Source organism: Arvicanthis niloticus, chromosome 24 (assembly GCF_011762505.2).
Source record: "Arvicanthis niloticus isolate mArvNil1 chromosome 24, mArvNil1.pat.X, whole genome shotgun sequence".
In the NCBI taxonomy this organism is placed as follows: domain Eukaryota; kingdom Metazoa; phylum Chordata; class Mammalia; order Rodentia; family Muridae; genus Arvicanthis; species Arvicanthis niloticus.
Window position 1 is genome coordinate 39,577,251 of NC_133432.1, and position 12,504 is coordinate 39,589,754.

A 12,504-nucleotide genomic window follows, 5' to 3' on the forward strand; every position below is an offset into this window, starting at 1 on the left:
CTGGAGCAAAGTCCCCAAAAAAGCAGGTTTCTGACGGTAGCTACATACCCTTGTACATGTCAGATAAGCACTGTACCAGTGAGCCACACCCTCAGCCTGGAAGGCTCTGAATCTGGGCAACTCTACTCTTCCTGATCCCCTGGCTCTCAGGGTTTTAAACTTGCTGTGAACAGCACATGAACTTGGGGGGGGGGAAGGGGGGGACGACCCCATGGCTAGACTCTGTTCCCTTGAGCCACCCTGTTTAACCGCATTTTCCAAGTAATCTCAGCAATACCCTATTTTCAAATACCTTATTTAATATATATTATTGATTCATTAAGGTTAGTCTAGGTCAATAGCACTAACTCATTCCTAAATGAAGTTTCTAGAACACACACCTTGTCTCCACTAGGCACATCCCAACCCTTTTGCACTTAGAAACACGAGGCACTGTGTTTGGGAGACATTTAAAAACATATTTTTATTAATTCTTAGATAATTTCATCCAATGTCTTTTTCTCCCAAGGCATTCTGGCTCTTTACTGTTGGAGATGGGCAGGGATGGTGGCTGGGCAGCTGGCTCTGGGGACTCCTCAGGCCGGAAGGTTCTCAAAGTCCCTCTAGCCTCATGTGCATATGGGCCTTGAGTCCTTGAAGGGGAGACTGTCGCTGAGCTTCGTGTGGAAAGAACTCTTTCAGTCAATGAACTTGAGAGCTTCAGCCAGTGTCAACTCCAGGAAAAAAAAAAAAAACTATATCCCAGGGCTACATAGATTCATAAAGTATCTGGGAGCACTGTCAATAAAGAAGGTACAGCCCAAATCCACCTGCACATGTAACTCTGAGTGATTAGTCTCCAATGATGGTTTTTTTTTTTTCAGTTGAAGGTCTATGGACAGTTGCTCATACACCTTTTCTCGATGGCCCAGCATCTTTCGGATCACTTTCTCCCCCACTGTATAGAAGGGCCACATTGGGAGGAGGGGTTGCCATGATGGGTTTCTTGGACCACCTTCAATAACTTATACAATGTATTTTGATCATACTCATCCCCCACTCCTCCCACTAACTCCTCCCAAACTCACCTCCACCTTCCTAAACTCCCTTCCCCAACTACATGTCCTCCTCTTTGTCTCGGTCCTGGGTACGGAGTTAAAGGTGTGTGCCACCATGTCAAAGGTAACAATTCGATTTTTGACAGACTGGGAACTGACTTGGTTGGCAGCCTGCACCCTGTCATGGTTTTGTGCTGGAATGTGACTGGGTATGGGATCAACTAGAAGCCGAGAGCCACGAGGCACTCCCGTGGGAGATTATCCTGATAAGGTTAGTTGAAGGTGGGACCCACCCTAAACGTGGGCAGGGGCTTCTGAGGGGAAAACCTCTGTTATCTGCTTGCCTTCCTGTTTGTGCCTTGCTGGGACCACATCTATTCTGCCTTCACTAATAATACTGCTGTTGCTTTCTTCCCTGACATGGAACCCGGCTTCTTCAGACTTCCAACACAGACCCAACAGCAGTGACTCCCATGAACCCTCCAGGCCTTTAGCAGCGGATTGGGACTGAAGCATTCAGCCTTATGGACTAACTACTAGCATTCCCAGTGTGTCGACAGCCTTGACTAACCAGACTGTACCATTAAAGCAATTGAACAAACGCCCCTCTCAATATGTATGCATTCTGTCTGTTCCTAATGTGTGAAACAAAGAACAGAGCCCTAAAAAATAACCGCGAAAGACCTAGGCCTAACTGGAGCTTGGCTGTAAGGAAAGGGGTGTTTTCTTCGCTCTGGTTTCGTGTCAGGGTCTCAGAGATCGAGACACTTCAGAAAACAGCATCGATATTAAAAAAGCAGGAACAGCAGTTACCCCTATTGACATCGGAGCTGTTCTTACCACACATGGATTATTTGTGACCAGAACTCTTGTTCTCCAGCTCCACAGAGATAAGATGGCAATCAGTGCTCGCATGATGTTGGCAACCAATCTAATCGTGTTCTAATAAACAGTACAACAGACCCGTGGGATAATGAAGCTGCTTTTCTAGAAGCCGGGGGCGTCTACGTGACCTTACAGAATGGCAGCTTTATGCTTGTAGCTATAGCTGCTTGGACAGCGAGGCTGTTGGCTTCAATGTATTGACTGGTATTCAATGTATTGGTGTCAATGTATTGACTGGTGATTTCTTACCAATCTCATCTAAGTAAACATCGCCATGGCGACAGCTGGAGCCAATCACGTGATCATACATGGACGAATAACCCACTGCATGGGTCTCACCGCTTCCCATGCAGCCTCGAGCTCGCACAAGCTGCTCCTGTGTCCCCCCCCCCCCCCCAGCAACCCCAGGAGTGCAGAGATCCACATTGTTGAATTCCATTGAACCTGCATAATTTGAATCCATTCCTAAGAGCTCAGTATCTCTTGAGTTCCAGCATCAGATGGCATCCTCTTTATATGTAAAAATATTTAGGAGCAAATGAAATGCCACTTCTCAATTTTTTCAACTAAGTATATTCAGGTTTTAATTAAATTTCTCAGAATGGTTTGTCAACCTTGGCATTTGCACATAAGACACTGATAATTGTGTGAAGATTCTTAAGAGATTTGTTCAGCGAGTGTCAAGTTAAGAAACACAATAGCCGGGAAAAGGCAAAATGGAAGCACTGATGTCTTATTCAAATCACAGCACTGGGAATGAAAAACAAAACATCAGGAGGATTGGCAAAAGCTGTCCGTTCTCCTCGGACCAGGTGAGGGAGCAAACAGCCAGAGAAAGCACCATAGGAAAGTACAGTGTCCCACTGCAAAGATGGAGGGCCCCGGACAGTAAAGGAGCCCACCAGGAGTGGGGCGCCGAGGAGAAACGGTGAGCCAACACGTGAAGCCACAGCCCGAATAGATCCTTCTCATTGATAGAAATAGCACCTGTGTCGTGATAGAGACCAGACAGAAGAATTTCAGATTCCATTTCCTCCAGCTTATTCTAACAGATTGAAGGTACACAGGACAGATAAAATGCTGAACTTGTTAGATATGTTTTCATATACATGTATACGGTAAAGTGAGCTACAGACCACCAAGTAAACCACCAAGTAATTAACATAGCCAGTGGCTAGTTCCCGTGTGTGTGTGTGTGTGTGTGTGTGTGTGTGTGTGTGTCCATCTGTCTGTGTGGGTGTGGGTAAAACAGTTGAGAGATCAACTCTTGGCAATGTCCATGCTGTATGTTAGAGCTCCGGGGCACATTCATCCACCATAACTGACCTTTGCCCCGCCCCCCAACCCCCCAGGCTCCATAGCTACCCCTTCCTTGCCTCCTGGCACGTGGAAACAGCCATTCTTCTGTCTGTTTGCCCACGCTCGGCTCTCTTACGTTGCACATAGAAATGACTGTCGCATTTAGCTCTGAGTCTGGCTTATTGCACTTCTGATAACGTGTCCCCAGGTCAATCACTGCTGTCGACACTGACGGGGTTCCCCACGGCTGAGGACCAATAGCAGCCCATCATGTGCACGCTGCGTTTTCTTTATCTGTCCACCTGTTACTGGGCATGCGGGTGCTTTCCAGACCTTGGTTGCTGTCAATACTGTCACTCTGAGTACGACAGAGCATGTCATTGGCTCGGTGTGGCTACCTAGAAGTGGTATTTCCGAATCACAGGGCAGTTTTATTTTTATTCCTTTATTTTTGAGGGATCTCTACACTGTTTCTCATCGTGGCTACGGGGCCTTACAATCCCATCTCTGCGCAAGATCACAAACTCGTCTGCGACTCTCAAGTAACAGCGATTGAAGGAACTATGGGATGGGTGCTACTTGATTTGCGTTTCCCTTGCAGCTAGACCAAGCCTCTTTTTCTGTGCTCGTCGCTCATTTTTTTCCCTTCATTTATTTTATTTTATTTTATTTTTTATTTTTTTTTATTTTTTTTTATTTTTTTCCGAGACAGGGTTTCTCTGTGTAGCCCTGGCTGTCCTGGAACTCACTCTGTAGACCAGGCTGGCCTCGAACTCAGAAATCCGCCTTCCTCTGCCTCCCAAGTGCTGGGATTAAAGGCATGCGCCACCACCGCCCGGCCTATTTATTTTTTTTTTTTAATTTTTAGAACTTCTGTTTTATTTTATAAGCATAGTGTTTTGCATGCATTTATGTATGTGCACCACATGTGTGCAGTGCCCTCAGAGTCCAGGAGGGGCCCTTGGAACTGGAATTACAGGTGTTTGTGAACCACAGTGCGGGTGCTTGGAACTGAACCTGATCCCTCACCAGAGCAGCAGTGCTCTAACCACTGAGCCATCTCTCCAGCCCCTCATTGCCCATTATGTCACCTTTTAAGAAATGTCTCCTGGCTGGGCAGTGGTGGCGCACGCCTTTAATCCCAGAACTTGGGAGGCAGAGGCAGGTGGATTTCTGTGTTCGAGGCCAGCCTGGTCTACAGAGTGAGTTCCAGGATAGCCAGGGCTACACAGAGAAACCCTGTCTTGAAAAACAAACAAAACAAAACAAAACAAAATAAAAAAGAAATGTCCCCTGAAATTTTTTGCCCGTTTTTTAGTTGGCTTGTTTCTTGGCTACTGAGTTTGCTGGTTATATTTTTCTAATATTAAGTCCTTATCAGCTTGAAAATATTTTCTTGTGTTCAGTGGGCTCTTCTGTCATCTCCATGGCTGTAACTCAATCTTTGTAGATTGGCAAAGCCCTACTCAACCTTTTTTTTTTTTTTTTTTTTTTTTTTTTTTTTTTTTGCCTTTGTTTCTTGTACTGTGAGGAAGTGCATTAAATCATGAATGAGACCCCTGGAAAGATTTTCCCATCTTGTCCTGGGAGCTGTATGGTTTCAGATCTTACACTGGAGAGCGTGTAATCCACTTTGAATTTGTGTGTGTGTGTGTCTGTGTGTGTATGTGTCTGTGTGTATGTGTCTGTGTGTGTGTCTGTGTGTTGTGTGTGTATGTCTGTGTATGTGTCTGTGTGTTGTGTGTGTATGTCTGTGTGTGTGTCTGTGTGTTGTGTGTGTCTGTGTGTTGTGTGTGTCTCTCTCTGTGTGTGTCTGTGTGTGTGTCTGTGTGTTCTATGTGTCTGTGTGTGTGGTGTGTGTGTGTCTGTGTCTGTGTGTGTGTCTGTGTCTGTGTGTTATGTGTGTATGTCTGTGTGTGTGTGTCTGTGTGTTGTGTGTGTCTGTGTGGTGTGTGTGTCTCTGTGTGTGTGTCTGTGTGTTGTGTGTGTATGTCTGTGTGTGTGTGTCTGTGTGTTGTGTGTGTCTGTGTGGTGTGTGTGTCTCTGTGTGTGTGTATGTGTGTGTGTCTGTGTGTTGTATGTGTGTGTGTGTGTATGTGTCTGTGTGTTGTGTGTGTCTCTGTGTGTGTGTATGTGTGTGTGTCTGTGTGTTGTGTGTGTCTGTGTGGTGTGTGTGTCTCTGTGTGTGTGTATGTGTGTGTGTCTGTGTGTTGTATGTGTGTGTGTGTATGTGTCTGTGTGTTGTGTGTGTCTCTCTGTGTGTGTGTGTGTGTGTGTCTGTGCTAGATCCCATTTTGGTTTTCTTCGTGAGGACATCTAGGTTTCCAAACAGCGTTTTCACAGGAAGGTGTCCTTCTCCTGTTGTGTTCCCAGCGACTCGTGGCAGCAGGCCTATGGGTTTAGTTCCGGGCTCTAGTCTGTTCAATTGACATGTTTCTGTTTTAATAGCACATTATTTCGATGGATAATACACATAGAAATGAGTTCATGTGTCTGCTCCAGCTTCATTGTTCTCCCTCAAACTCTGACTAAGGAGCCGTGAATGCACACACTGCAGTAAATAATGTTTTTTTAAAAGTCCCGTCACGGGGTCCCTTCCCACATTAGACCCTTTATGTTCCCAGATGAAAGACACGCACACAGCCTTTATATTTTAATATACCTCAAGCAGCACAATAGCTGCGGACCTATAGAGGCCTACACTCCATGCTGTTAGAATGGATCTCCTATTTATAACCTGTTACTCCTGTTTCATCTGGGCTGCTCTTAGCTTCAGTTAGGCAGCGCTCTGGGCCATGTTCTCTGGGCCTCTAGCCCATGGCGGCCCTCCTTGCTTCTCTCCTGCACGTTCACTCTTCCATGGCAGCTTCTCAATTTCTCTGAAACCTCAACCCCACCCATGTCTCTTCTCCCCAGCTATTGGCTGTCGACATCTTTATATACCAATCAGAATTAACAGGGGTCAGGTTCCGCAGGCTACTGCAGACTGGAAACCCTGGAGGCCAGCACGTAGCATTAGAATATAAGCAGCATTATGCCAACCCATTGCGCAGGAGCGCGCGCATGCGCGCATACACACATACACACATACACACACCAGCTAATTCTGATATGCCTTGATTAGGTCAATGGTTGGGTACTTCTAAACTTCCCCACAGCTAGCACACAGTCCCCTCTGGTATCCCCGAGTTGATCTATTAAAATCTGTATCTCATCTCTGCTACCCAAGACCCAATTGGGGAAGTGGCCCCTAGGGCTATTTGCCCAGATACTTACATGCCAATGGGCCTTTAGTTTCATCTTTCTGATTCCCTGTCATGGCGATTCCGTCTTCTTCCCCTCTCTCTCTTGGTCCCTTGCTGATGCAATTTAGAAGTTCCACCCATTCCCTGCCTAGCTATTGGCTGTACAGCAATTCTTTATTATCAATCATTGCCAGCTGGGGGCAGGGACCCTCAGGTCAGAAAGCATGGCTTTGGGAGCCAAATTAAGAGAAAGCATTAGAACCAATTCCCAACACTATGTAATGGGTTTAGTGATGTGAATTCTTTCCCAAGGCTAGCTCTTGTCCCAATCATAACAAATGTCCCATTACTGTCACCCTTAGTTTATTATTGACATTTTCCACTGTGATACAGTCTCCCCATGCTTGTGGGGATGTTTACCTATCTCTGTGGCAATACTGTCAGAAAACACATTTCCTATGGAAGTTCTCCTAACTTTGTTGAGGATTGTTTTATGAGCTGATTATACATCAATTTTTTTGTGCTTGAGAAAAACGTGCATTATCAGGGCTAGTGAATTGGTGAAGGGACTTGCCTCCAAGCTTGATCTGAATCCACGAGTCTTGTAAGATGGTAACCTAATATGCCTCCCCCCACCCCTACACACTGGATGCTAAGAAAAATGTGCATGATCTAAGTTTGTTTCCTGTCACATTTACGGTTACATGTCTGTATTCTTAATCTTTACTACTGTGTTTAACCTTATAATAGAAAGGGACCCAGATCACATTTTCCCTATGTTAAATTCTTAGTCCTCATTTCCTTCTCTCATCCCTTTCCTCTCACACTGAGTCTCCTTTTTGCAACTTCTCCTCCCACTTCCATGTCTTCTCCTGTGCGAGACCCCCTGAGTTTAATTACGGTTGTTTGCATGACCTCGAGTGGGGAGTTATTTACTGGAATATGGGTAACTTATCAGTGGCAACCCCATGGATAAAAATGACATTTTTCTCTTCCAGTGTTCTGTCTGGTCTTCTGTTGACTTGGATACAGCTACAAAGTAGGAAGAAGAACCTCAGTTGGGAAAATCCCTCCTCCTGTAGGCTTGTTCGTGAGCCATTTTCTTGACTGATAATTGATAGGGAGCTGTCCAAGCCTTTGCCTGTGGCGCCACTCGGGCAGGTGGTCCTGGGTTGTTAAAAAAGCAGGCTGAGCAAGCCACAGGGAGCAATCCACTGAGCAGCACTCCTCTATAGTCTCTTCTCTGTGCTAGCTTCCAGGTTCCTACCTTAGTGTCTTAGTTAGGGTGTTGTTGTCATGAAGAAACACGATAATCAAAGAAACTTATAAAAGAAAGCATTTAATTGGGGCTGGCTTACGGTTTCAGAGGTTCCGTCCATTATGGCAAGAAGCATGGCAGCATCCAGGCAGACATGGTGCTGGAGAAGGAGCTGAGAGTTCTACATCTTGATCCACAGGCAGCCAGGAGGAGGCTCTGGTTCCACACTGGGCAGAGCTTGAGCATAAGGAACCTCAAAGTCCGCCTCCACAGTCACACACTTCCTCCAACAAGGCCACATCTCCTAATAGTGCTACTCCCCATGGTCAGCATGAACACATGAACCTATGGGGCCAAACCTATTAAAGCCACCACACCTGGTCTCCTTCAATGTTAGACTGTGACTGGAACGTGTAAGATAGATAAATCCTCTCCATGTTGCTTTTGATCAGTGTTCTATCACAGCAATAGAAACCCAACTAGAATATCTAGCAACAATTAACTGCCACTAGTCTCTCATGGGACTCAGGGGCTCCTCATGCAATTTGAGTAAATGCCAACAGGCCCAATCTTGTACAGATCTTGTACAGACAATCTCAGCTTCAGTGAGTTAGTTCATCAGTGCAATAGCTATGTCATGTCCAGAAGACATCTTTTGGGGTTTTTTTTTTTTTTTTTTTTGGGGGGGGCACAGTTGAGGCAGGGTTTCTCTGTGTAGCCTTGGCTGTCCTGGAACAAACTCTGTAGACCAGGCTGGCCTCAAACTCAGGGATCTGCCCATCTCTGCCTCCTAAGTGCTGGGATTAAAGGCACGTGCTGGCACAGCCTGGCCAGAAGACATCTTTTTACTGCACATCTGCTTCACCAACCTCTGGCTCTCTCCCTCTTTACGACGTTCCCTGAGTCCCATCTAGGCCATTTCAGCCCTTACTCTGGGTGCTCTGGCCAGTTGCAGGGTTTTGCAGTATGAAGTTTTCTGGTGGAGCAATTAACCTCATACATTTTGACGACAGGCTTCCTAATTCTCTTTGTGACCCACCCCTTCTCATGGTGAAGCTACTTTAGTCATGCACAGACAGAATGATACCTATCCCAGGAAAATGAACCTTTTGTTGTCATAAATGGTGCTTTTCTCATAAATGCAAATATTATAAATTTAATTACATATTCACAAATATAAATAGATGTTGATGATTTTGACTCAAGAACACCTGCTTTGCACTTGTAATTCTGTTTTCTTCTTGTTATTTGTTGGGTATATTTTCTTCCTTTGATTTTTCAATCTTTCCTGGAACACAGTAACCCTGGACAGTGTTTTGTTTATACAAAAGCTTTATATAGAGGCAGAGACAGCAGATTTATGAGTTTGAGGCCAGCCTGGTCTACAGAGTAAGTTCCAGGACAGCCAGAGCTATACAGAAAAACCCTGTTTAAAAAAAAAAAAAAAAAAAAAAAAAAAAAAGCTTTATATAACTTTAGTTTAAAAAAGTAAAACACTACAATATGTCCCTAGTTCAAAGTCTGCACTTTTCTATCCTCCAAATCCAAGAGCTTTAAAATTCGCACATAGCAACCAAAGAAGAAGACAATGTTGCCAGCAGACTCAGAGCGTTTCATCCAATGAAATCTTGACCGACTGCATGACATTTCTGAGACAAGCAAATGCATTTACAAAAGAAAAACAAAAACATAAAATGGAATGAAATTCCATGATTCTAAATCAACCTGTTCTGATAAAAACAAAACAACAACAACAACAACAACAACAACAAAAAAAAAAAAAAAAAAAAAAAACCTCAGTTTCCTGGAAAACAACATACTGTGTTTTTCTGTCTCCCGGAGCACAAATGTGATTCATTACAACAGATTCCACAGACTCCAAGAACAATTGCAGCATTTAAATACGAAGCTCCGCTTTTTGTGGGAGGTAAGAAGACTGTTTCTGGGCATACTGACAAAGTAAACAAGGTCAGGAGAATTATAACGTAATGCGTACTAAGCCTCAAATTAGCAAGGGAAAAACACTAAGAGAAAGAAAACAGAGGCAGCCACCACGGATATTTAAAGGAACGATAAAAACACTTTCAATATTTGAGGCCCACTCTTGTGTTTGCTTTCTTTTTGTTTTTGAGACTTGGTCTTAAAATACAGCCCTGGCTGACTTAGAAAACTCACTCTGTAGACCAGGCTGGCCTGTAACTCACAGAATTTCCCAGTCCTGCCTCTGCCTTGTAAACACACTATGCCCAGCCTGCTTTGCTTTGAAAAGGGAATTTTTCTTGGCATAAAGTACTTCCCCCTGGGTGTTAACAAGCAAGAATTGTCAATGCACTGTGAACACGTTGGGCATTGCAAACCAGGGCCTTTCCATTTCTACCAAGCGAACTTCAACGCAGGCAACCATTATAACAAATGGTTAGAGTCTATACATAGAAACATTTCAGCAACGTTGAAATCAATGTATCCAAACCAAATAAAACTTACATCTCAAACATTACCATCTAAGAACATGGACCGGGGAGCCCTTAAGCCTCTCCAAGGTTCTCAGACCCTTCAGCATCTCATCCGGCCCACGGAGTTCCCACCTCAGGCTGTGGCCCCTCCTTCTGTCTGCAATGGGCAAGCCATGCTGCATCTAGGTTTTTTTTTTTTTTTCTTCCGTGTTTATTGTGTGTTGTAGTGATTATTTAAAAATGGCTGCTGGTCAAGTCGAAGGTATAGGCCTAGATCAGACCCCATGTTCCGTGGCCAGAGGCCACGGGAGCGATGCAGCTAGAAATGGCCAGCCGGAAATACCAGCCCTGCCACCCACGAGACGCCAGCTTGGGAGACGGCTTTGCCAATCTTCCATGCTGTCTCTGCAAGGCTGGGCATTGCCCAGACCATCCCGCCAACCCCGTGGGCCCAGTAAGAAAATGAGACTCTAATGCTTAAATTATCCAAAGTCTTATATATTTAGTAATGATCAATCGATGCCCTTACAATCAGAGGTGTAATCCAATACCCAACCTAGATATACTAACTACCTTTGACTGTTACAGACAAGCAAACATCAGCCTACGTGTCCCCCCACCTCTCTTTTTCTCAGCTCATTTCTCTCCTAGCTCCTCCTCTTCCTCTCTTTACTCCTCCCACCTTAGCTCCTCCTACAATTGTGCTTCTGAACTGTTCCTTGTCCTTTTCTGCCTTCCCCTTTCTGCCTTCTTGGAGCCCAAATCCCTTGCCAGTTAGTTAATAGGCCTGGGTCTTTTGCCCTGAACTGCCAATCATCACTTTTGAGGCAGGCAAGAGCCTTCATTACATACCAGAGTTTAATGAGCCAGCCAGTGATGGATATATAGGCCTAGAAACTCCCTCTAGGAAGATGGGTTCCCTGCAATAGAGTGACGCTCCTTTTCCAGTAGGCAGAGGACTTGAACAGGCCTAAGACATTTGAGGCCACGATAAAAGCAGATGTAAAATTGTTTTGGATGTGGTTGGAAGAAAGATGGGGATGACCCTTTCCCCAGCTTCTGCTGTGTGAAGGCAATGCCTCTTGGTGGCTGGGGAGATTTGTTTGGGGTTTAGAGAATGGGAGACTCCACGTTTTGGTGGTGGAGATGGTGATGTCTTTTGCCTGGTGGCAAGTTTGGGGAAAGCTGTTTGTCCCCTTGGAGACTTCTTTGGTAAAGAGAGCAATGAGCTGCCCTCAGGCAGAGACAGTAATGACCATCTCCTGCTGTCACTGAGACTCTTAGTAAAGCCTCAGGAAGGAACTGGAAGCCCTGATAGAGTTCTTAGAGAATTCCCCAAGAAGGCATGATGATAGCTGGACACTGGGTGGCCTCTTCTTTGCCCTTTGGCCACCTTCTAATTGAGTGTGACCTCAATCAGGACCTCTGGTACCATCTAAGTCCAGGACAGGAAAGAAAAGGGACATCTGAACAGAAAGAAATCTGAGGCAGATCTGGAGGACATCGTGGTGGGGAGCAGGAAGGGGTTTATAGACCTTCCTATCTTTGAAAGTCTACCACATATTTGATTGGAGGGGGTAGCGGGGGTAGTTTTGTTTTGTTTTTGCTAGCCATTAGTTTTTACAATCAGATCTATACTTTTAGTAGAAGTTTTAAATGTCTTACAAAAATCACTGCTGTTTTAATAACGATCTCGAGGCAGCTATGTTGTCTAATAAGGATACTGAGGCAGCTCTGGCGGCAGGCCGTGGAGGAACACTGTGTGTTGGGGTCTTGCTCATGGCATTTGCTACACACACACACACACAAGATTAATTGCGTGCTGCAATGAGTAGATCTGGCTATTAGGGCAGAAATAACCTCTTACCTCGCAGAAGGCAGGCTTCAAAGTGAAAACTCAAGTGCGTATTGTAAGTGTTCATTAGCATTTATATTGATGTCGGTATAACAGAGAAAACATTTATGTTCTGGTTATAGTTACAAAGGGCTTTGAACCAGGGCTGCCTTGGTTCATCTCCTAACGCTGCTACCAACTAGTTGGTTGCTGCTGAAAATGTCCTGGCTTCTCTGCTCGGTTCAGCACTTGTGAAGTGAAATTCCTTTGTTCACACTGCACATGTGCATATGTGCAAGCTGCCTGCCAGGACTCTCATTGTCAACCAGAAGATGACAGGCAATAAAATGTAAAAATTATGAGATCTACTTTGAGGGGGGTGTGACTATGGAGTCAAAAAAAAACCCAAAAAAAACAAAAAAACAGGAGAGCACAAGAACGTGGTCTTAAGGAAGGAAGCCAGGGAAAGAGCTGCTGGAATATTAGATACTGT

The 12,504-nt window shown here is 44.9% G+C and overlaps 1 pseudogene; it reads right to left on the reverse strand.

Annotated features, from left to right (window-relative positions):
- Positions 1 to 483: 483 nt before the first annotated feature.
- Positions 484 to 975, reverse strand: LOC143437440 (protein UXT pseudogene; annotated as a pseudogene).
- Positions 976 to 12,504: the final 11,529 nt, after the last annotated feature.